The sequence below is a fragment of the Cicer arietinum genome, chromosome 3, assembly GCF_000331145.2.
Source record: "Cicer arietinum cultivar CDC Frontier isolate Library 1 chromosome 3, Cicar.CDCFrontier_v2.0, whole genome shotgun sequence".
NCBI lineage: Eukaryota > Viridiplantae > Streptophyta > Magnoliopsida > Fabales > Fabaceae > Cicer > Cicer arietinum.
In genome coordinates this window covers 24,529,848-24,548,510 of record NC_021162.2, presented here as the reverse complement: position 1 = coordinate 24,548,510, position 18,663 = coordinate 24,529,848, and the positions used below count along the sequence as shown (strand labels likewise).

Genomic DNA, 18,663 nt, shown 5'->3' with positions numbered 1-18,663 from the left:
GTGCTTCTAATCTGGTCTGAGATTCCAACACTTTGGCATTGTGTGCCATCTGAGCTTCAATGAATTCCAATATTCTGTTCACAAAATCAGGAGTAGCAGATTCAGTGACTGGTGGAGGCTGAGACTGAGGTTGAGGTTGGGGATGGACAGGGTCAGCAGCTGCTTGAGGTCTTATCCATTTACCATGTAACCGTTTCAACTGCATTTGATTCACAATCGATTCACCAAACACCAATGTCGTTTTAGCAGATTCCTCATTTCCAAATGAGACTTTGAAGTGTTTGAGAATTTTAGTTATCAACTGTGGATAAGGCAGCATCAGCTTGCTTTGAGATGCTTCCAACATGTGCCTTAGCACAATCCAACACCAGCTCATCCTTAACTCTTTGGATAAGCCCCACAACAGTATGATGTCCAACTTCTGGACTACTGCGTGATTTCCCGATCGTGGAACCAGCATACGCGTCAAAGCATACATCAACATCCTCTGTTGAACCTTCATCTGACCAATGGGCAGTGAAATCGATTCAACAAACCCATCGACCATCAGGTCTTTAACTGCGGTATGCCTATCAAGTGTTTCTTCCCAACCTTCATCGGCAGTGTCGGCTTCTGTGCTGCCATCAATAGATTTGCCGTAGAAAGGCAATCCAGATAAAGTTGAGAAATCATCAAAAGTCATTGTAATCCTTTTTCCCTTAACTGAAGCAGTAAAACCTTCTTCAGTCATCTTGAATGTAGAATAAAACTCCCTGATCAGCCTTGGATAGCTGTCGAGTGTAGAAGACAGAAAACTTTCCAATCCATGAAACCTGAGGTGGTTCTGAAAAGTAAATTCCACAACATCAAAATATTCAAAATCCATGGTTCTAGCTTCATGAATTTTCCTTTTTGCGAAGTCTGTAGACAAAGATGGTTGTACCTCCCTTTCCTTTGGTGCAGAGACCTTCTTAGGAGGTGGAGAAGAAGTAGGCTTCTTCTTCCTTTTCTGAGTAATTACTTTCATGGCATCAGCCATGAGCTTTTCAGTAGGAGGCTCTTTGCGTTTCTTCGACTTTTCCTGGATTGGGGCAGGAGCTTTTCCTTTATCTTTTGCAAGTATTTTGTGAGTTGGGATGGGTACTCTTTTTGTTAAAGTTGGAGGTGGTGATGGTGTTTCACTGGTGGAAGAAGATGATGGAGATGGAGTGCGTGCTTGAGTCTGTTTTACTCGGGCCATATCAACAATTTTGTGTAGATTCGAAGTAGGTAGAATGTAGAATGCAGATTCAAACAAATGCAGAGACAGAAGAATGAAGAACACAAGAGAAAAGCAGAGAAAATCTGGAAAACAAAGTGCAGAAATCGATTTAGAACTGTTCCTATTTATACTCTTGACCTAGTAAATCGATTTCCCAATCGATTAGGTTACCGTTGCTGGGAATCCTCAATCGATTCAGTAATGATGAAGTGCCAACGGCTAGTAACTTTGAGTAACGGTCATATTTCAAATCGATGTTCAAATCGAATTCCAGTTTTACTTAATCGATTCCCAAATCGATTGTCTTAAGGTTGAACACTTAGCTAATCGATTTCCAAATCGATGCTCGTGAAGGTTAAAAAAAATTTCCTGAAATTTTGAATCCTGGGCTAAAGTAATCGATTCCCAAATCGATTTTATAAACCTTTTACCATGCTGGTAATCGATTTCCAAATCGATGTAACTGGAAAACATTACTGAAAAGTACCAGAATCATCAAAAACTTACACTTCACTAGGATCAATGATCCCTAGTTTCATCCTTATGTTCAAAAAACTTTCTTTTGGCAATGCTTTTGTGAAGATATCAGCTAATTGTTCTGTAGTGTTCACATACTCAAGTTTGATAACTCCATTCTGAAAGTGGTCTCTTATGAAGTGATGCCTTACCTCAATGTGTTTTGTCCTTGAATGCATTACAGGGTTCTTGGTTATGCTGATAGCACTTGTGTTATCACACATGATCGGCACTGTTCCCAAATCGACACCGAAGTCCATTAAATGCTGTTTCATCCACAAGATTTGAGCACAACAGCTCCCAGCTGCTATGTATTCAGCTTCTGCAGTAGACAATGCAATACTTGTTTGCTTCTTACTGAACCAAGACACTAGAGAATTACCAAGCAAATGACATGTTCCTGAAGTACTCTTTCTGTCAAGTTTACAACCAGCAAAGTCTGAGTCTGAATAACCAACCAAAGTACATGTTGAACCTTTTGGATACCACAAACCAAGACTTTTAGTACCTACCAAGTATCTGAAAATTCTCTTTACTGCACTGAGGTGAGATTCCTTCGGATTCGATTGATACCTTGCACACATACAAACACTGAACATAATATCTGGTCGGCTTGCTGTAAGGTAGAGCAGAGATCCAATCATACCACGAAATCTAGTGACATCTACAGGCTTACCCTTCTCATCTCGGTCTAAGAAATTTCCTTGACTCATGGGTGTATCAATGGACTTAAGTTTATCAAAGTTAAATTTCTTTATCAAATCAGAACAATATTTGGATTGACTAATGAAAATGCCTTGCTTGCTTTGGTTAATTTGAAATCCCAAGAAATATGACAGTTCACCCATCATTGACATTTCAAATTTACCTTTCATTAAGTTTTCAAATTCTTTGCAAAGTTTATCATTTGTTGATCCAAATATGATGTCATCAACATAAATTTGGACCAGCAAGATGTCATTTTCAGTAGTTTTTGTAAAGAGTGTCTTATCAACATTTCCTCTTGAAAAATTTTGTTGAATGAGGAAAGTGCTGAGTTTCTCATACCAAGCTCTTGGAGCTTGTTTCAACCCATAGAGGGCCTTTGAGAGTTTATACACATGGTTAGGAAAATCTGGATTTTCAAAACCTGGTGTTTGACTCACAAAAACTTCCTCTTGGAGGTCTCCATTGAGAAAGGCACTCTTCACATCCATTTGATATAGATTGAAGTCCATGATACATGCATAAGCCAATAAAATTCTTATGGCTTCTAGTCTAGCTACTGGGGCATAGGTCTCATCAAAGTCTATTCCCTCCTCTTGACTATAACCCTTTGCAACTAATCTGGCTTTATTCCTAGTTATCACACCATTCTCATCTAACTTATTTCTGAACACCCACCTAGTTCCTATAACATGCTTACCCTCTGGCCTAGGTACCAAGTTCCACACCTTGTTTCTCTCAAACTGGTTTAACTCCTCTTGCATAGCAAGTATCCACTCACTATCTAAAAGGGCTTCCTTAATGTTCTTAGGTTCAATCTGAGATACAAAGGCTGTAAAGTTACAAAACTGACTAAGGCTTCTCCTAGTTGCAACACCTTTAGAGATATCGCCTATAATGTTGTCTAAAGGGTGGTTTCGGTTGAACTTCCATTCCTTAGGCAACTCACAGGTTTCTATAGGTTCTACAGGGTCTGCACTAGTTGGAGGGTCAGCTATAGGTTGTTCTAGTGGTTCAGATTCTACAACATCATCCAAAATGTCAATAACCTTAGAAGGAGTTTTGTTCAAGTTTTCTGTAAAAGATTCATCAAACTTTACATGAACTGACTCTTCTATGGTTTTTGTTCTTTTGTTGTAGATTCTATAGGCCTTACTAGTTTGGGAATATCCTAGAAAGATACCTTCATCTGCCTTAGGGTCAAACTTTCCTAGGTGTTCTTTGCCATTGTTTAAAACAAAGCATTTACAACCAAAGATTCTAAAGTAGGACAGGTTTGGTTTTCTACCCTTGTAAAGCTCATAGGGTGTTTTCCTAAGCAGGGGCCTAATGAGAACTCTATTCACTACATGGGTGGCTGTACTAATTGCATCTGCCCAAAAGTACTTAGGTAGGTTGGAGTCCTTAAGCATGGTCCTAGCTAACTCTTCTAGGGATCTATTTTTCCTCTCCACTACCCCATTCTGCTGTGGTGTCCTAGGGGCTGAATAGATGTGGTTGATTCCATTTGATTCACAATAATTTTGAAAAAGATCATTTTGGAATTCACCTCCATGATCACTTTTTATTGAAACAATTTTCAAATCATTCTCATTTTGTACTAAAGCAGCAAACTTTTTGAAAACAGAGAATGTATCACTTTTATGAGCTAAAAAGTAAGTCCATGTGAATCTAGAATAATCATCAACCAGCACATATCCATACAGGTTTCCACCTAAACTCTTAACTTGGGCAGGTCCAAAAAGGTCCATGTGAACTAGTTGTAAAACTCTATTTGTTCTAACCAAGTCTATAGAGGGAAATGGAGTCTTAACCAGTTTACTTTTCTCACATGCATCACACAGTCTATCTTTAGAGAACTTCCTATTTGGTAGACCTAAGACTAACTGTTTGCTGACAAGTTTATTCAAATGATTTATGTGTATATGAGCAATTCTTTTATGCCAAAGCCATGTTTCATCTGAGTTGGATAACAAGCAGCATACAGCACTAGGTACAGAATTGAAATCCAACATGTAAATGTTGTTGATTCTGTCCCCAATTAGCTTTATGTGTTTGTCATCTTTATGCTCAATAATGCAAGATTGTGATGAAAAACTTACTTGAAAACCTTTGTCACATAGCTGGCTTATACTCAGTAAGTTGTGCTTTAATCCTTCAACATATAGCACATTTTTGATTACTGCAGTTGATTCATCGCCTACATCACCAATTCCAATGATTTTTCCTCTGTTGTTATCACCATATTTGACAAAGCCTCCTTCCTTTAATGTCAGGGAAAGGAATTTGGATTTGTCACCAGTCATGTGCTTTGAGCATCCGCTATCTAGATACCATGAGTGTTTCGTGGATGTCAAGCACACCTGCAATACAAAATCAGAATTTTGTTTTAGGTCCCCAATTTAAATTGGGTCCTGGTTGGTTAGTGTCAAACACAGATTTCTTTTCTATCCAAACTAGCTTCCATCCTTGATTGGCTAATTTTTTAAATTTGCAATTAGACACAAAATGTCCCTTTCTGCAACAGAAATGACATCTGCCATCAAAGGATGAATGTTTATTTGGTTTAGTAAAGATGTCATACATACTCTTAGCAATAGCAGATTTTTGACCATGTTTGACATTTCTGGTTTGCATATAACCAATACCAGATCTGTTTTTATTTTTTCTTTTGACATGCATATTTGGTGTATATCCTAAACCAGATTTTTCATGAACATGTCTTTGATTGCTAAGTATGACATTTAGCTTATCTTTACTATTTGCAAAATTTAATAAATCAGATTTTAATGATGCAACAGTATTTTCAAGTTCAATGCACTTTGCAGATTTTTCTTGTGAATCCTTTTTCAGTTGTTCACATAAATTTTCAATTTCTTTATGCTCAACATTCATTTGTTCAAGCATTTTCTTTGTGCTTAACAACTGTTTTATGGAATTCACATAATCATCATGCAGTTCATTGAAAGCTTCTTGAAGTTCATCATAGGTTGGATTAGATTGTGAACTAACCTCATTTTCTGATTCTGAATCTGTATCTGCCATGAGACACAAGTTGACTTCTTCTTCATCAGAAGATGCAGAGGATTCATCGTTATCATTCCATGCAATATAAGCTTTTCTGGTTTTGGTGACTGGTTCCTTGCCTTTTGATTTTGTAGCTCTATTCTTGTTTTGCAATTTGTAGCATTCTGACTTTATGTGACCAGTTTTACCACATTCATAGCATGTAATGGTCTTGTTGTCAGTAGTCTTGGAGCTAGATGGTTTTCTGAATTTGTTGTCTTTCTTCTTCAGAAACTTCTTGAATTTCTTGACAAGCAACCCGATTTCCGGCTCTTCAGATTCACTACTGGATTGATCTGAGCAGCTATCTGATTCAGTTTTCGATTGCTGGGCTTGAACCTTCAGGGATAGTCCTTTCTTTTTGCGGCTTTCCATCTCTGATTCGTCCAGTCGATGTAATTCCATTTCGTGTTCTCTTAGTTTACCAAACAAAGTTGCAGTCGTCATCTTTGCTAGATCTTTAGATTCTGCTATGGCTGTTATCTTTGGCTGCCATTCTCTGGTTAGACAACTCATAATTTTTCCAATCTGCTGTTCGTTATCCACTTGCTTTCCCAATGCATGAAGATTATTCACAATGTGTGTGAATCTGGTTTGCAGATCACTGATGGATTCGTCCCTTTTCATGCTGAATAATTCATATTCGTGCATCAGTGTGTTTACGCGAGCTCTCTTCACGTCTGTGGTTCCTTCATGTGTTTCTTGAAGAATGTCCCACATTTCTTTTGCTGACTTGCAGTTTGACACTCTAAAAAATTCTTCTGCACAAAGAGCAGATGTTATAATGTTCTTAGCCTTTGCATTATAACCTACCTTTTTCTTGTCATCATCTGACCAGTCGGCTCTAGGCTTGAGAATCATTGAGTCATTCGTTCCTGCAATCTTGGGAATATATGGACCGTTTTCAACAGCGTCAAGGATGTCTATGCCACTGGCTTCCAAGAAGATTAGCATCCTGTGCTTCCAGTACATATAAGCTGTTCCGTTGAAAGCTGGAGGTCTTGCTAACGATGCGCCTTCTCCCAGAAAATCGTTTGAGGCCATAGTGCTTTTATGAGTATTACCTCTCGAAAAGTTAGGCTCTGAGGCCAATTGTTGGTATATATGACCTCGTAATAAGCGGAATATATCAGAATGTATCAGTTCTTTATGAAATTAAATCAATTTCATACACACAGCGGAAATTAAATTGTGGCATACAAGATTAGCAAGTTTTATTAGATTGATATGAGATTAATCAAGATGCATACAAGTCAAATTATCAGATTAAACAATATTACTTATTACAGAATATGTTTAACATGCATCTAATTTTAATCACATATACAGATATATCAAGATAGTAAATCAAAGGAGATAAGGGTTAGAGAAGATTGCACCAAGGATTTATACTGGTTCAGTTGTCCACTTGACAACCTACATCCAGTCCTGCAAATCCAAACGGATTTCAGATTTTCTTCTCCAATAGAAAGAATCAATTACAGATTGTCCAGTTTCCTCCCCGAAACCTATCTATCTTAATGATCTCTTTCCTATTGATCACCCTCTGATCCTTGTAGATACTCAGCAACCTATCACAGAATCAAAGTACAACTCTTTCTTGTTGAGCACTCTCACCCAAGAAAGTAGTCACCAGTTTCTAGCTGGATTTTCTCGCTTTGTTTTTGTTTCAAAGAATTATTACAAACAGAATACAGAAAGAACAAAAAGTAGTCTTCAATCTTGGTCAAAATGGCTTCTCACAATTCTGGATATCAAAGATTTGTTTATGAGAATCCTTGTCTTTCAAGATCACTTTTCCAGCTATCTTTTTGATTGTTGATAATCCTCTTTTTCTATTTGATCTGAAAAAGTAATCTCAATGTATTAACCAAGTGTTATTGTGTATCAAGAATATTCAATGTATATTTCAGATTGATATCATTGTTATTATCATTCATGTTATTGAAAGACAGATTGAAGACAGTTTATATAGTTTCTGAAAAACACATTAATCAATCGATTTACCAATCGATTTCGTAAAGTGATAAACCAGTCTAATCGATTTGCCAATCGATTATCGTGTGTCTTGTTTTTCTTGAATCTTGAAACTATATAACCCAATCGATTTACCAATCGATTCTTTAAACAACATTTCTCAGTGATTATGTTAAGACTGATATGAATCGATTTCGTAATCGATTGCAGATGTTATGTTCAAACTGAAACACATATCAATCGATTCCATAATCGATTTATCAAATCTTCATAATCGATTAACAAATACTTAAAATCGATTTGGTCACACGCTCAGAGTTCACTGGGTTTTCAAAAGGTTTTGTCAATCGATTTGCCAATCGATTGTGTTTAAGTCAGTGACTCAGCTATTTTGATACTAATCGACGTGCCAATCGATTTGTACGTATTTGTCTGAAAACGTTCTTACCTGGGATTTGGTTCAATCGATTTCCCAATCGATTTCGACCAAATTTAACTTGATTGAAATATTACAACATAGATTGTCCAATCGATTTGTATGTCACAGGAAAGTTTATTTTGCAAGTGATAGTTGAGTAATCGATTTGCCAATCGATTACCCTTAAAACTGGGATTCCACTGTGACTTATCCAATCGATTTATTTCAATCAGGTTTACTTTGTGAATTGTATAATCGATTTGTCAATCGATTACCCTCAAAACTGGGGTGCTACTGACTTGTGCATTTTCAATTTCTAATTCAGTCAGTCGATTGCCCAATCGATTATACCAACACAAACAGTTGTGTTTCCTTACACCCTTGTCATGAAATCGATTTCCCAATCGATTTGCTTTAGTCAAAAATCAACTTTTGTTGATTTCTTGTGTTCCAAGCAACCTGTTCCAAGTGTGTAGGATTTGATTGTTGTTCCTGAAATCTTGCTCAATTCAAATATTAGATTTATCATGTATTGTATGAACATTGTTGAATTATTAATTATGTCAAAATTAGGAATCAAAGGATCAAAATCCAACAATATTATTTGATTCAAACATTAAGTTAACTTTATTTATTTAAACTCACTATAATATGCTAAACAAGTATGCTAATAATAATATTGTAAATAGTATTAAGGAATACTAATAACATGAACTATGAAATAAAAAAATAAACATGTAAAAATAAATAAATTTGTTAAATTAAATGAAGTGGTATGTGCAAGTTCTTTTTTTCAGAAATCAGCAAGAATTAATTGGTATTTGGACTATTTTGGGCAATATAATCCGCAACTTTATCATTACAAAATAATTAAAATAAAAAGGACACATGCCCAATTTTTTAATTCAAACTTAATTTCAAAGTACTGTAGAAAAATCTAAATAGGTACACAAAATATACTAACTTTATAGAGGAAAGTAAATAGTACTGATGCATTTCTCCTATTTCTATAAATAATTTGTATTCAAACAGAATATAATTAATAAATAAAATATAGTTAGTATTTTATTTTAATCACGAACCTAAATTATCAAATAAAATATGGAAATGATGGTAACTAGATTATCGAAAGAAGACTCAACTAATAGTGACACAAACGGTAGGTTTTGACAATAATTTATAAATAATGAGAGACTAACCAAACGAAATCAAGATCCTGTAAAAAGTAATACATGCTTGATTCTTTAATTCGATAGTAGTAGCTGCCAAAATCACAACCGAGAACAATGATCGGTGTGTAATAGACTTAAGATGTAATTCTTTCATTGTGGCTGATTTGTTAATATGTAGGGAGGGATTTGAATTAAAATGCATAACAAAAGTTCAACGCGGCGGATTAGTGTAGCAGAGTTCGTTTCAGCTATATATATACATATGTAAGCCTATAAGGTTAGCTAATTCTTCTACTAGCCTAGCTAAATGCATCACTAAGTTTAGGATTAATTCTGAATAGGAAGGATACTAGTTTAATAGGAAGGATACTAGTTTAATTGTTATTATAGATTCCTGATTGCCTGAACAAGTAAAGGAGAGGGAGGAAGGCATACCTGACGTGGTTTGATATAGGAAGTGCATTATTCACAATTAGGAAGCGGGTATATATATATTGGGACAGCTAGGTTTCACATTATTGTTGTTGTCGTTGTTGTTGTTGTTATTATATTATTATTATTATTATTATTATAATATAATAATAGTCATAAAGTATGTATTTATGACTATTATTATATTATCATAAAGTACGTATGTTCAAAAAACTCTTTTTGGGCAACACATAAGTGGAAGATGTTGTCACGAGAATTTAAGTTCATCATTTATATTATTATTATTTTTATATATATAAATAATGTAGTTATTTTATATTTAAACTTCATAAAAATAAATTCAAGTAATAAAGATTTAGATAACCACAATATTAAGATACGAGGCCTAAGATAATAGCAATTCAAAACTAGTATATATATTATTATTATTATTAAATAAAATGAATAGGTTTAATAACAATTATCGCTGTTTTTTATTTAAATAACTATAAAGACAAACAAAAGACAATCACGAAAAAATTATTAAACCAAAAGAAACACATTTATAAAAAATAACTATAAAGACAAACAAAAGACAATCACGAAAAAATTATTAAACCAAAAGAAACACATGTATAAGACAATATCACTAATTTATAATAATAATAATAATAATAATAATAATAATAATAATAATAATAATAATAAATTAAGGTATAAAAATAAATTAAGGTTCTTTTTTTTTAAACTCTTTGATGCACGAGGGAAACGAACATTTATATATCGGAGTTCGACCATAAAGTATGTAATCTATGGCCACTGATTTTTCTACTTTGGATTAAAACTTAGGTTTATTAAATAATCTAAAAGGAGCTCAAATACGCATATTTACATTCCATAGTTCGGGTAGTGATGGACCCACCATCACAAGCGAATTCATCATTGCTTTGTAATTGTACACTAGTTAGGAATTGAACTCGGGTCTCTACATTAATTTGCAGTTATGTACCACTAGACCACTAGTGTTTGTTTTATTTGATTTCTCTAGTTTTATTTATTTAAAATGCCAATGAATATAGAGCGATTACATTTATTAATATTTTGGTGTTTTGCAAGATTTGTTTCCTGCAAGTATCTCTATAAATTTTTACTTAAGGATATAATGTTTGTAACACCCTAAATTTTATAATAAACTATTTTATTAGTTTAGTACGATTTTAAATAATTAATTTAATATTAAAATTATTTTAGAATATATGATGATAAATAATAAATATTATATTTTATTATTTGATATATTTTTATAAAAAATAATAGTATTTTAGTGTAATAAATATATTTTAAAGAAAAATATTTTATGCAATTTTACGTGTATATACATGTACCCATCTAATGCAATACTTTTATATGCGCTTGACTGATGTGAGTATTATTATAATATGAGTATTTTGAGAAATAAGTATAATTGTAGAGATTATTTTGAAGGTGAGAGTTTCAATTATTAGTTTTGAAATATTAATAATGTTTTATTAATGAAATTGTGTTTTAAAAAATAAAATAAAACTAGTAAAACCTAAAAGGCGACAAATGGGTTTGACCCATGTGTGAATCCTAATTGTTAATAAAATAAAACAAAAAAAAAAGGAAGGGAGTTGGACGGCTGCCGTAAAACCAAAGAGAAACACAACAACAACCTATAGTTTGACACCAACAATCGATAATTGTTCTAAAAAAGTTTCTCCGTTCTCGTCCAAATTTCAGTATGTCGTTTTATTCATTTAGATAGTCAAATAAACATACTTCCTCAGATTTTTAACCATCAAAATTTCTCTCTAAAATACATGACTTCTCCGTTTATAAAATTCCTTGTTTTCTGATTTATGGTAAGTTTCCTTGACCGAATTTCGAAATTAATTTTTAGAGTGTCTTTTCATAATCTATTTCTGACGTTTACCCATAAACTGTCGAGTTAGATCGATTGAAGGACAAAGAGTCAAAAAACAAAGGATATTTTCTTGTGGAATCATATTCGTGTGTGAAAGCGTCGAAATAACGTAAGGGGTGAGAGAGCGTTGGAATTAATGATTATAATATATTGTAAGATGAACGAGAAAACCGTATTTCCCAACGATTCATCCGGGGGCTCTCTACGTATGGCAGTAGCCCTTTGAGTAATAAATTAATAAATGTGCAAAATGGAAATTTTAAGATTAAAATTTGGAATAGAAATAATTATAAGGTGTTGATTGATTCGTTAAATGTGTGGTATTTAATTTTATTGTGATATTTGATTTAATTTCGTTAAATGTTGAGTATTTGTTATTATTGTGATATTTGATTTAATTTCTTTAAATGTATGGTGTTTGATATTATTGTGGTATTGGTTGTTGAATTAATTTTATTCATATGTTTGATTAGATGAGTTTAAATGATGTTATAATAAAAATAGACGTGTTGTGATAATTTTCTGTAATGATGATAATGTATGATTAATAATGGCGATGTTATAAATTTGTGATTAATATAAGTGTTGCTGTATGATTGATGATAGCGATTCTTTAAATTTGTGATGAGTTTATGTGATGATGATGATGATGATGTGTGATTAATTATAGTGATGTTATAAATTGTGATGAGAATATAGTGATTCCAATTTGTTTTGAGATGAAAGTCTTAATGGAGTACCATAGGCCAACGAGGGGAGAAAATAAATATTGAGAATTTGTGAAGTGAAAATTATTTTGTCATCATATAGGTAGGGCCTGACAAGCCTAGTGATTTCGGGGAAGTACAACTGAATGAGCCTGATCGTGGCGATCTACTGTCGAGCCTTAAGGTAAGATTGTTAGACCTTCGAGGTATTCAGGTGGGGAATTCCTAGGTGACTTGGAGATAGCACTCCAAATGTCGAGAACTACCACGCAACACACATTTACCTCGACTATCACATATATGTGTCTCGGGTTGAGTTGAGGGGATCTATGAGGACATGGCCAATTTGAATTGTTCGTCCGTCGGGATGGTGGCATAGTATCAAGCCTCTAGGCCAAGTACTTCAGAGTTAGAATGGTAACACATTGTGAAGTAGAGTCTAGGCTCATGCATAGCATTGCATTGCATTTTATTGTGATTGTTTTGTTGTGATTAATATGTATCGTGTGTGGTGATAATTTCTCTTAGACGATTTGATGTTATAGTGAAATTTGTTGATTTTCCTTGAGTGATTTTGACTCTTTAATGTGATACTTTCTTGATGGAATGTTTGTGTAATGATATGGTCCTATTATGATTGTTTGCGTGTTCTTCTTACTTGTATTATACTATTATCATGATTTTGAAACTCTCCTCCTTCATTTTTTGTGTTTGACTAGCTTGTCCCTGCATTTGTGAAATCACAGTACAGGTTATTGAATCTTGAAGTTCAAGTTTGGGAGGAACCACACTCTGATAGGTGATACCGGGAATAAGGGCTTAAATTGTATTTTACTTATTTAATTTGAAATGAATTTTGGTATGAAAATCTTAGAAGTACTAGTGAATTTTTAAATTAAATCAAGTAATAATACTTAAATCAAGATTATTGAGATTACACTAATTTAATGGAGAAAATAAGTTTAAAGTGTTCCTTTTGATTGTTGAGAAACGTGATATCCTAAGTTAAAAATAAAAGATTTTTTTTATGGGAAATAAATTTTATTTATCCACTGCAAGTTTTATAGGAATATTATATAAGTTATTATATATATATATTACTTTGGGATTTAGGGTGTCACATTAGTGGTATCAGAGCAGGTCTGTCTAATCAGGTCAAGTGGATTGAGTGTCGATTCAATGTGAGTCAACTGTTAGTCTTGTCAATTGTGTTTTCTTTTGTATTAATTATTTTCATTGTCATGTTTTTTCTATCATTATATTATTGTGTTATGTGATGTATTGTTTTTGTATAATTGTACATATTTTTGAAGTTACTAATTAACTATTTACTATCTTCTTACTCTATTTATGTTGCATTGTGGAGTCTAAGTTCCTATTGAAGTGATTAAATATAATAGGAAATTATTTCTTAAAATTTAAGTTCATTTCAAATGTTGACATGATTGATTTAATTACCTTTTGATTGAATCTGTGTTTATAACTTTGATTCTTGCTCTTTTTGTTATAGTGGATAGTTAGAAATTATTTTTTCTATTGATGGGCTACTATATGTTTGAAATCATGAATTTAATTGATGTGATACTAATTATCGATTGATAGACCTTGTCTTTAAGATCATTACGTGATTATTAAAGTTTTGATCTTGCTAATGAAGTCAATTTAGAAAGTTAACAGTGATTTTGAAATATTAGGAAATTCCTATTATTGATAATAATATTTCTTGAATATTAGAGGTGGTAGAACTTAGAAGTTAAAAAAAAAAAATTAGTGAAGGAGTTAGAGTTGACTTATTTTGTAAAATGAAAAATAACTTTTGTTTGAATTACTCTTGATTATTTAAAAAGAAATTAAATTGAGTTGAATTTTTATTGTTTATAAAGCAACAATAATTCTATACTACTGATTTTATTTACTACTTAAAATAGCTGGAAATTTACACCACATTTTATTATGGGTTGTTTTTAAGAAAATTAAAAAGATTGGTTGTTAAGTTGGTTTAGAGTGACTTATGTGAATATGGAATAGTGAGTGTGTTCCTTTGGAATGATTGATTGATTCCGATATTATAAACTCATTAGAGTTGAACTTTTATATTAGAGTTTTAGATTTTAAGAACTTATTAGTTGATTTATAATGGTACCGAAAAAAAAATTATAAAGGGATTAAATTTGATTTATTTTATAAAAGGAAATATTTTATGTTTGAATCATTGTTGACGTATTTTAGAGAATTAAATTGTGTTAGAGAATTAAATTGTGTTGGAGTTATGATTTTATTTAAAATTTAGATTAGTCACACAAGAGAAAAATAATTTACGCCAAGTTTTACTATGTGCTGTTTTTTTTTTAAAAATAATGATAATCTAAAAGATTTGTTGTAAAAATAGTTTTAGAATTCAGGAAAAAAAATATAACTATTTTAGAAGTCTTGGTGAATTAGAAAATTTTGTATCTAATTTTATATACATGATTTGATTTGATTTCAAAATATAGGTTGAAAAAAAAAATTATTTTAAAAGTCCTTAAATATCTTGAAAGGTATTTTGGTGGTTAAGATATTGGTGAAATTTTAGTAATCTTATTGATTTTAAAAATAGTTAAAAAAAAATCGTAAGATTTATTAAGAAGTAATCCAAGGTAAAAGTTTGAAATTATGAAGAAAAATTATTTTATGGTATAAAAAGATTAGTGATCCTTTTGAAATAATTTAAGTGTTTGAAATTAAATTTTAGAGTATTGATTAACCACTAAAATGATTTATGTACTACGAAATTTATTTTAGTTTTGTGATTGTTATATTAACTTCCAGTAAAAATAGTTTCTTACTTTACTTGCTAATTGAAAATTTTTTGTTTCAATTTTTGTTAAATGATAAAGAGTGATTAAAAAAAAGAGTAAATTATTAATTTAACTGTGATAAATTTCTTGTTGTTGGATTGCTATGAGAATATTTTACATCATAATGCCAATTATTCAATTACTTATATGCATGTATATGTGATTAGGTGAAAGTGAAAGTGTTTGTGTTTCAGGCATTCTAAGTGTTGGGAATTTGTGAATAGTTTTAAAGTAATTGAGAGTGTTTAAAAGTGAAATAATTTTATATTTATTTATTTTAATTGGTGATTCATATTGATGCAAGTGTCCTTACTTTTATTGTTATAACTAGTTGTAAATTACAAATAAATTACTAAGTAAGGACTAGGAGTTGTGGTGCCGCCTTCGCACTCCTTAACGACGTTAACTATACTTTTAATTATCCATGTTTGAATTGGAATGACTTCAGTTATAGTCAATAAAAGAGACAACGACAACTCATTATTTTGTTAGAAGTACCTTTTAATTTTATTTTTAAATAGTTAAAAAAAAAACGTGTTCATTGCTTATATCAATTGAATAAATTTAATTATTAAATATATGTTATTGGGAAATAGTATCTATATCATTATTTTTTTTCTTTCTCCTTAATTATATATAGAGTATGTATTTTGATGACTCTTCATCATATGCATATTTTTTTTTATTGTTTTTAGTCTTATTTATCTTTTATTCATTAGTTAATTTAAGGATTTATTTGATATCTTTTGTTAATTTTATTTATTTGATTTAATGAAATGTTTATGTTCTTATTTCCTTGATTAAGTAGAGATTTTTCGGAGTTTTGCGTTGTTACTTTGTTTCAGTGCAGTGCTGAATTTTGGTGAGAAATCAACGTAACCTATGTGGGGGTATGTCAGCCATATCTGGAGTTGTAGATATCCAATTGGAGGCAAACCAAGTGCACCTGAATTCTAAGATCCATAGCTACAACTTTCATGAAGACACTGGAACCCAATTCAGACTCGAAAGAGGAGTAAAATGCAGTATATGTCAGACATCAGATGTTGTGCGCCTGAAACGCGCCAGCTGCGCCTGAGGCGCATTTCCAGCCTTTCAGCACTGTCGAGGCGCGCCTTGGGAGCGCGACCCGCATCAGCATTCATTAAAACACAATTTTTCACTGTTTTAGGTATCTTTTTTACTGTTGGGAAGTTGAGAGACTTGTGCCCTAGCATAGAAACTCAAAGACGGCCGTTTCTAACATCATTGGAGCAATTTTATCAAGAATCATTCATGAATCCTTCTTGTAATTCTTCTCTAATCTCTATCTATTTTATCTCTGTCATGAGTAATTAAACCCTATTTGTTAGGGATGAGTGTAACAAGATGAAACCCTTATTTTTATGATTTGATTTCTAGTTATATGAATGAGTTTATTGAATTATTTTTCTCATCTCTGTGCTTAATGCTTTTTATTGCTTGATCAACATTAAAATTCTCTACGATTTGTATTTTGAAACGGAAGTGGACTTTACGAATGCTTGAGATGAGAACTTTGTAAGACCCTTAATTTTTAAATCCCAAATTATACTATTTAAGGGTATTTTGTGTTGAATTTCTTAGGCTTTTAGCCCAGTTTTTGGTATTTAGTGAGTTAAATGCCAAAAATATATTTTTGGAAATTGGATTAAAATTATTTGTTGGAGAATAATTTATTTACGTTACGAAGAATTTAATACCGGAGAATTTTGTTAAAAATATCCCTAGTTGCAAAAACTTTCATTTGTCAATTGAGTTGCGGCGAGTGTAGATATTTTTATCAAATGGATTGAGAGGTTATGGGTGAAATGGTAATTTTGATAAATATCTAGATATTTGGATATTTGTTAAGTTATAATCAATATATATAAATACATATATATGTTTGGAAGGAAAAGAAAAAAAGAAAGGAAAAGGAAAATAGAAAGAAAGGAAAGAGAATAGAAGAAAGGAAAAAGAAAGGAAAACACAAGTTCCTCTCCCTGCCTCGCGAGAACCTATTCTCCCTTCTTCTTCCTCTTTTGCTTTCTTTGGCTTCAAGAAAAGGAACCCAAGGCTTGGTGGGTGAGAAGACAAGGATTTTCAGCTTCATTCTTCCTCTTTGATTCGAAAACAAAGAAAACCGGTGTTAGGGGTTTTCAAACCGTCAAACACAAACCTTCACTTTTCTTCTAGATCTAAGCTTCGTTTCGTGAAGAGATAGAAGGGAAAGTTGCTCACCTCCATGCTACGGTGCTAGCGAACCAACTTTGGAAGCGACGTCGCAAACGGAGATTTTATCGGAATTACTCGCGGTACCGTAATCCCTCGTTAAAGCTAACGTTAAGGTAAGGGCTCCTTCCAAACTTTTTATTTTGCATTTAGGGACATATCTGTGGTTGTGTGGAAAAGAAATTTGTTAGGGTTGAAGTGTTGATTTGGGGAAAATGAATTTAATGCTTTTATGGGTAAAATTTTAGAGTTGGGTTTTGGTGATATTGATGAGTGTTTCGTGGAAAATGAATTTCACTCATTTATGTGTGGTTTTGAGGAAATGAAATTTGATGTGTTTGAGTGGTGGGTTGTGATAATTTTGTGGTTGGCGTGTTTGACGTGTTCATAATTAATATTTATAAATTTTGAGATGTGTTTGTGTGGATTTTGTGGAAAAATGAATTATGTGATTTGGTGTGAATTGTGGATTGAATTTGAGAATATGTCTGAGTATGTTCTGTGTGGAATTTGAAAACCATTAGAGTTAAACAAGTATTAAAAATGGGGAACCTTTTAATATCTTTGTTTACCTAATGTTTGTCTTCAAATTTGTTAGAGTTAAACGAGTATTAAAAATGGGGAATCTTTTAATATCTCTGTTTACCTAATGTTTGTAGTGAAAATAGTTAGAGTTAAATGAGTATTAAGAATGGGGAATCTCTTAATATCTGCATTTACTTAATGATTGTCGTCTGAATTGTTAGAGTTAAATGGGTATTAAAAATGGGGAATCTTTTAATATCTACATTTACTTAATGATTGTCGTCCAAATTGTTAGAGTTAAATGGGTATTAAAAGTGGAGAATCTTTTAATATCTGCATTTACTTAATGATTGTCGTCCGAATTGTTAGAGTTAAATGGGTATTAAAATTGAGGAATCTTTTAATATCTGCATTTACTTAATGATTGTCGTCCGAATTGTTACAGTTAAATGGGTATTAAAAATGGGGAATCTTTTAATATCTGCATTTACTTAATGATTGTCGTCCGAATTGTTAGAGTTAAATGGGTATTAAAAATGGGGAATCTTTTAATATATGCATTTACTTAATGATTGTTGTCAGAATTGTTAGAGTTAAATTGGTATTAAAAATTGGGAATCTTTTAATATCTGCATTTACTTAATGATTGTTGTCTGAATTATTAGAGTTAAATGGGTATTAAAAATGGGGAATCTTTTAATATCTGCATTTACTTAATGATTTTCGTCCGAATTGTTAGAGTTAAATGGGTATTAAAAATGGGGAATATTTTAATATCTTCATTTACTTAACGATTGTCGTGGATAGAGTCAGAGTATGCTCATGCATTCCATAGTACATGGTGACGGGATGGGCCACGAGATCATTCCATGCGATTGTTAGTTCATTTTATCCTTGCGGCAATTGTCG

The 18,663-nt window shown here is 32.2% G+C and overlaps 1 pseudogene; it reads right to left on the bottom strand.

Moving 5' to 3' along the window:
- Nucleotides 1–10,375: 10,375 nt before the first annotated feature.
- LOC113784578 (small nucleolar RNA snoR114) lies at nt 10,376–10,453 on the bottom strand (annotated as a pseudogene).
- Between the last annotated feature and the right edge of the window lie 8,210 nt (nt 10,454–18,663).